The sequence below is a fragment of the Lactuca sativa genome, chromosome 2 (genome assembly GCF_002870075.4).
Source record: "Lactuca sativa cultivar Salinas chromosome 2, Lsat_Salinas_v11, whole genome shotgun sequence".
Taxonomy (NCBI): domain Eukaryota; kingdom Viridiplantae; phylum Streptophyta; class Magnoliopsida; order Asterales; family Asteraceae; genus Lactuca; species Lactuca sativa.
Genome location: NC_056624.2, coordinates 202,864,376 through 202,872,282, shown reverse-complemented (window position 1 = coordinate 202,872,282; position 7,907 = coordinate 202,864,376). Strand labels below are relative to the sequence as shown.

Sequence of the window (7,907 nt, the reverse complement as noted above, 5' to 3'; positions counted from 1 at the left end):
TGAAACTTCCAAAAATCCTAACTTCCGCTTATGAAGTCGAATTAGGGCGTTCTCTATATATACACTCTCGGTTTAATGACTATTGTGACTTTCACACGACACGCCAAATTGCAAAGTGTCTACACTTTCGATTTATCATTCCATGGAAGAATCTACAATTTTCATCCTCCACAACAACCCATGTTATATCATGAAAACTAATTTATTTAAACAAATGGTCATGTTCAACACAGACATTATTTCCAATTGTTACATTGGAATTTCACCGGTGAATCAAACATTTTATAGTTCTCCAATGAAATAGTGCATATGTAAGCATCTAAATTATGAACACGTAAGAATCGAGCAGATATGAAATGCTTACCGATCTTAATACATCATTGAGAAATAAACATTATTTTACCGATCTTAATACATCATCGAGAAATAAACATTGTTTGCCATAATTTGGTGTTTAGACAACAACCCATAAGTCATGTGTCCCAATCTGATGAGGGAATACCGTGATGAATATCATATCATTAGTACGATCTAAATCCTCGTAGTTATGCTTCAGTTCATTAAAAGGTGGTCCTAACATGTTAAAGATATCTCCTATAACCACTTTTTTCGTCTACTTCACTCAGTCCAGCCTCCACCATGATTATCCGACACTATAATGAAGAAAATGAAATACATAAATTACCTAATCGCACCGGATGCATATTGGATTATGATCCCCTAATTGCGGCAAAAGAAATTAAGCGATCATAAGTCACCATACCAATAATGCAATCCACCAATTACACAAGAAATAAGAAACAAATCTTAATACAATCCCCTGGTCGACAGCTACCAGAACTCCTAGACAAAGACTTTGAAAGAGAGCTAAATGTAGATTGTAGGCGCTGTTTTTTTTTTTTTTTTTTTTGAAGAGGTAAATCATTGCACTATGCAAACCACATATGTGTATGTAGAAGATGTATACTAGCAACTTGTAAAAAGAAGATTATTTTTTTTGAAGTCTACGTCATGCATAAATGATATTAATACCACATTAACCATAGATGAAGCAAACAAACTATATGCACATACACATATTAACCAAACTGATTTTTAAATGATATCTAACGATGGTCGTGGTGGAGGTGACATCATGGCAGTGGTGGGAGTGGTGGAGGAGGTAACTGCGTTGGTGCCTGGTGGCAACGATGTTAGTGGTGTTGGTGGTGGCGGAGATAGCGGAAACAACACAGGTGGTGGAGACGAAGTTGGTGGATGTGGTGGTGGTAATGACGGAGGTACTTGTGATGGTGATGGTGGATGTGGTGGAGGGGGTTGTGGAGGTGTTGGAAGTGGTGGTGGAGGTGTCGGATGTGGCGATCGTTAGTGGTGGAAGAGGAGGTGGTTGTGGTGGCAGAGGTGCGGGTGATGGCGGCAGCGGTTAGAGTGGAGGGGTGGAGGGGGGTGGTGATGGCGGCTGCATAGGTAGTTGAGGTACTGGTGCGGTTGAGGTGTCGGAGGCGATGGTGAGAGAGGTGGTAGTAGAGATGGAAAATCACTCAAGAAGACAACATACAAGAAACAGGGCCGCTCCATTAGTTTTTACTACCTAGGGCGAAATAAGTTAATAATGCCCTTATGTTTGAACCGTTACAACATAATTTATAATACAAAATTGCAATATATTTTGTATTAAATATACTAATATAAACAAAAAACCCTACTAAAATCACTTAAAAACAATGTTTAAAATGACTTGTTCTATAAATTACACTTAAATAACTAAGTTTTAAACAAATTGTTCCAAGCTTCAAATAAGAATTATCATTTAAAGAAACTTTGACAGAAATAGATTCAACAAAGACAACCATATATGTTATTAATTTTTACTATTTGCAACATAATGCCAACTCTTTTTTATCCTGCCAGAGGTTATTAAAACACAAATTCACATTCAAGCTTTCTAATTTACATCACAAGCTATCGTTCAAAACAAAATTTCATTATACCATGAATTTGTGTCAAAAACCACATCAAACTCATGGAAACACACAACCTTCAATTCAGACTCTAAAACAGATTGAATCATTGGGTGAGAGAAACATCTTCACCAATGCACACAAAAGCAATGTAATTTGGAACTGAGACTAAGATTAGCATTAAACTTTTGAGTTTTTACTTTTGAACTTTTAAACTTTGTTTCCTGCCTCAAATATATAATATGCAAACCTATATGGAGAATTTATGATGTGTATAATCTCGCACAGTGAACAGTTATTGTTGGTTTGTATAGAGCTTCAAATCATCTATGTACATCCTTGAAGTCTATATGAACAATTCTAACAATAACTAAACAATAAAAATTTAAATCCTTAAAACAGATTAATAACTAAACAATTACAAATTAATGTTAAGCAATCAAAGTGTTAAAACCTTGAAGGTAACTAAACACTCAAGTATTCTACGGCAAAGTCAAAAGAAGAGCATACTAAAAATAAACAATTGAAAACTCAAACTGTAAATGTGACCAAACAAATATAAATTTAACTTTTTGTGCTACAGCCAAGCTAATGTATTCAAACAGGGCATCGAATATTTTCACTCGAATCCAAATGTGTTTTTGCGATAAAAAGTAACCATTGTCTCTAAAAGTCGGAATACAAATTTGAACTTAGTTTTGCCCAATCCCATAATAACTGAAGATAGGAAGATAACCTCTAACTTAACTCTAAAATCTTCATTATAACAACCTGTAGACAAAAAACACGAGCAGCGAGAATAGAATTGATATTGTGTCTCCGCAAGTGACAGACTAAAGCTTAAACGAAGATTAGAGCATAACAAATCACAGATGATTACGGAAGTGGAGATTAGAGATGTCAATTTCGATTTATATTGCTAAAGAAAAATCAGAAATCACGTCTGTTGCATCTATGAAATCTCCAACCGTCGACTACTGACTAATGGCGTAAATAATGGCGTTAAGAAGGTTGTATAATGATTACCTGTGTTGAAATTTCTGACTTGCCTCTTCGACTTCTGTTCTACCGCACGCGCCCAATTATTATCATTATTATTTTTTTTGCTGTCATAACTCCTCTCCAGCTGAATAGGGTGATGTAGATCTGATTGAAGAAAATGGGCCAGAATTTCTTCATATACACTGATATACCTATACGGGCTCATACTTATGCCACCAATAACCTGATGCCCTGGGCCATTGCCCAAGCCGCCCAGTACCTGGGCCGGCCCTGACAAGAAATAAGGTTGATTTTTTTTTAGTTAGACGGTCTATTCTATATTTTCTACAAGAGGTTGTGCAAACCTATTCAGGTCTATACTCTATAGTCTTTTTATAAACTATAGTTTTAACTTTAGAAAAAATATACGCCGACTATAAACAAAAATATTAGAAAAGCATTTAAAAGAAAAAACAAAACAAACATCACCTTAATCACCCAACACTGGATACCATCTCCACTGACAAACCCTCCAAATGTTTAGAAAATTTACTGGCATATATTTTATTTTAAGTCGGTCGAGTACTTTTATCTCTCGCAAAGAAATTATTTTCAAGACTCTTAACATGTATACCTCATTTTTCATGCCACTTTTTATCTCTTTTTGGCTGGTGCTATTTTATCTTTAAATCCATATTGATGACGCCTAAAATCTTTGAGATATATTATTTTACATGTGCATGAAAACAAACTGAATGGCGAATGCTATAAATTGTGTTAGTGGTGAAAAAACATACGAATTTCAATTTCCATATTCTTTTTCTTTTTATCATGATGAATAGTCTCACAATACAAGTTTCAAATCAAATTTTATTACTTTTTAGTTAGGATATTTTTTTTAATTTCTTTAGCAAACGATGCGGCATGTATCTTTTTACGTGTATAATAACGTATGTGTATTATTTTATTTTAATAAACTAGGTGAACATCCGTGCCTTACGAAGAATACAATAATATATTGAAATTTTTATAAATATATAATTTTTAAATATCAATGACATTGTTATTAGTTTTTATATAATAAATCTTATAATTAGTTGGTATAAACATTGTTTGTTTTGAATTATCTGATAATGTAGATATCTTTTAAAATTGTATAATTCTACGTGTCTTAATGACGTCTACCTGTAGTTTACTAATAAATAAAATTAAATATAAGCTACGATTTAATGATATTTATACTTGTTGGTATGATTAATTAATTTTAAAAGGTTGATTTGCTTAAGATTTTAATTTCTATCATTATAATTATTTAAAATATCAAACATTGTTCTTGTTTTTAAAGACAACAATATACTTTTTATATATAAATTTACTTTTAATTATTGTTGTTGTAAGTTATTTAAAATAACGTATTTCAAAACACTTAATTATTTTAATTTGATTTCAAAAATTTAATGTTTTTAAAATTTATTTGATTAATATTATTAGTTTCTATGATTATAGTTATTTAAAACAAAAAACATTGTTTTTGTTTTTATAGAAAATATTATAGTTTTTTATATAATATTACTTTTAACTATTTCTATTGTAACTTATTTTAAAGCTATTTATTTGAAAACTATTAATTAATATAAAAAATAGTTTCATGTTTTTTTTTGTTAATTTAGGATTACAATTTAGGTTTTACATTATAATTCATAATCTTTAATTATTTATAAAATAGTCTCTTGATTTTTTTCAAGTTTAACTAAAATTTTTATTTAAGTTAATTGTTTAATATTATATTGAAATTAATAATTTACCTATTTTTCATCAACTCATAAATTATACAAATATTGTGACTTTAAAATGATAATTGCTCACATATGATAATATATTTAAACAAATAAGTTAACTATATTAAAAAGTTAAAGTCATAATTTTATAAATAGAAATATAATATGAGATTTTAATATTGTAGTTTAGTCAATCGTTTGAATGGTTTTTACTGGCGATTTACACATAAATAAAATTAAATATAATATATAGTTTAATGTTATTTATAGTTGTTGTTATTGTTAATTAATTTTTTAATATTTATTTTCTTAATGTTTTAATTTCTATCATTATAATTTTTAAAACACCAAACATTGTTTTTTTTATTTTAAAGGTAACAACATAATCATTTATATAGAGTTATATTTAACTATTGTTATTGTAAGTATTTTAAGCTACTTATTTGAAAATTTTTAACGATTTTTAAAGTATTTTTAGGAAATATTTTAGTTAAATTGAAATTACAATTTAGTTTTTGCATTTATTACTACAATTTATCATTTTTAAATATTTACAAAATATTCTTTGGTTTTTTACGTGGAATTGAAATTTATATTTAAATTGATACCGTAATATTATATTTAAATTAATAATTTAAATATTTTATCAAAACTGTTCAAAAATTGTAGCTTTAAACTGATAATGGTTTACATACAACAAAATTTTAAATGTAATAAATTAAGTATAATATATTAAAAGTTAAAGACATAACTTTATAAGTAGAAGTAAAGATAGTATTTTAAAATTGAAATTAATTTTATTTATAATTACACTTTAGGTTTGATATTTATTTAACTTTATTAACCAACTTATAATCATTATTAGAAAGACACTACAATTTATAACCTTTAACTATTTACAAAATATTTTTTAGGTTGTGTAAGTTAAACTAAAATTTATATTTAAGTTGACCGTGTAATATTATATTTAAATTAATAATATAAGTATTTTATACAAATTGTTCCAAAATTGTATCTTTAAAATGATAATGTTTACATCAAATACTATATTAAAACTAATAAATTAAATATAATATGTTAAAAGTTATATATATATATATATATATATATATATATATATATATATATATATAAGTTGAAGTAAAAATATTATTTTAATATTGAAATTTAGTTTATATATGATTACACTTTAGGTTTGATATTTATTTAACCTTATTAACCAACTTATAATTATTAATAAAAAGAAACTGAAAAGTCATGTGAGTTTCAAATGAATATGGTGAAAGGAAAAATGCATGGGAGTTTCAAATGAATGTGATGAAAGGAAAAATGTATTCTTTATAATATAGTATGATATGATATGATGATATGATGCTACTTATCTTATAGGTTATTTCGATCAAACGATCTAACATAATGATGTATGAATTGATGATCAATGTACCCTAGAAAATTTGATGTTTTAAATTTATCATATTATCGCAAACATATGGGTCATAGAAAGAAGTTCGCTAATTTTTTAGTCTTTTTTTGTTATGAAAATATACAAGCAATTGATACGAGCAAGATTTAAATTAAGTTCATTGTCTTTTTTTATCAATTTAATACTAAAGGAAATCAGATTTAGTTTAATTTGTTAAATAACTTATTTTTTTGTAGTTAAAAGTACAATGAAGAAAAACTAGCATATACTATATAATAATGTATTAGTGTTACCCGTTCGATGACCAGGTTGACCAATATAAAAACAATGGATCAAATTTTATTTTCTTTAAAACGTCTTACTTTTATTTGTTCACATTATAGCATTGTAGTATGACCAATCTTCCCAGTTATAGATATACATCAAATATTTTGTTTTTCTCAAGCTATGTTTTTGAAAATAAAAATATTTTAAAATAATTGTCATTCATAGTGTTAATAAAATTTTTATATTTAAATTTAAATAATTTTTTACGCAAAACATTTAATCATGAATTCATTTTTAATTGGTCGCATATTTTCTATTTGCTTTCTCACAGCCCATAATTAATATATATATATATATATATATATATATATATATATATATATATATATATATATATATATATATATATATATAATTAATTGATTTTATCTATTTTCTTATTTATTCTAAAGATTGGATTTATTTTTAACTATTAAACTCTCCAAATTATCTGTAATTGAATGAAATGGTTATCTAACAATAAATTGATATAAAAATAAGAAGAGATTTATTTGATTCACCTATTTTAATTTTAATTAAAATAATAATAGGATACAATTTGTATTAATAAGTAAGTTCAAAACAAAAAATATAACGGATTCAAAAAATCGACAAAATGTGAGCTTTTAAACTTAATATTGCAATCATCTCTTCAGTTAGAGGTATAATAATGTAATATATCCTCATTAATTAGGAAGATAATGGTAAGTTGGTAATTTAATTTTTTTGATTAAATGAAAGGAAGAGAATACATGTGGCAAAAATTGATTCTTTTATTATAATAGATAGATAGAATATAGATTGATAGATAGAAGACAGAAGATAAAGAGATGTGCAACCATTATCAAAGCTTATAAACTTGTTAATCGTGAAAAACTTTGTTTTAGAGCTTGGTTGTTTAATACGGATATTATCGCAAATTATGAACATCCACAAATTTAGATGTTGAATTTTAAATGAGAAAATGATTTATATTTAAAAAAATGGTATGCTATTATTGCAAAGGCCCAATACATTTTGTAGCTCAATTGGGCTTCTTTCAGTCCATTACTCTTTTCTGTCCAATCAGAAGTGTCACTACCGCTTTTTTAGAATGTTTACGTTTTTATCATATTATTTCATCACATAAGTACAGTTTGTCATAAAATTCATCTTTCAAATTAAATTAAAGAACTCTAAATTTGAGATAAAAGTTGTAAGATGTTGAACCTATAAATAATGGTGCTAGTCAGAATTTCGTGATTTCTAGCCATGTTTGACTCACAGTACCACTACCCTTCAACTAAAGGCACCAAAACTTTGTAAAAGTTTTCAACTTCGGACATAGCATTTAAATATTTAAGATTTAGACAATTATTGCTAATGTCTTGGGGTATATTTTGTAACTGTGTGGGTTGTATAATTGATCATAGTGTATGGACTATTTTTGTAAATAAATAATAACTAATATGAGTATAT

The 7,907-nt window shown here is 27.1% G+C and overlaps 1 long non-coding RNA gene across 1 annotated transcript; it reads right to left on the bottom strand.

The window, feature by feature from the left end:
- Nucleotides 1-2,506: 2,506 nt before the first annotated feature.
- Nucleotides 2,507-3,419, bottom strand: LOC111916229 (uncharacterized). Its single transcript, XR_006188848.2, has 2 exons — nucleotides 2,988-3,419; nucleotides 2,507-2,732 (listed from the first exon to the last, which is right to left on the bottom strand). It is a non-coding gene; the product is annotated as an uncharacterized LOC111916229 (long non-coding RNA).
- Nucleotides 3,420-7,907: the final 4,488 nt, after the last annotated feature.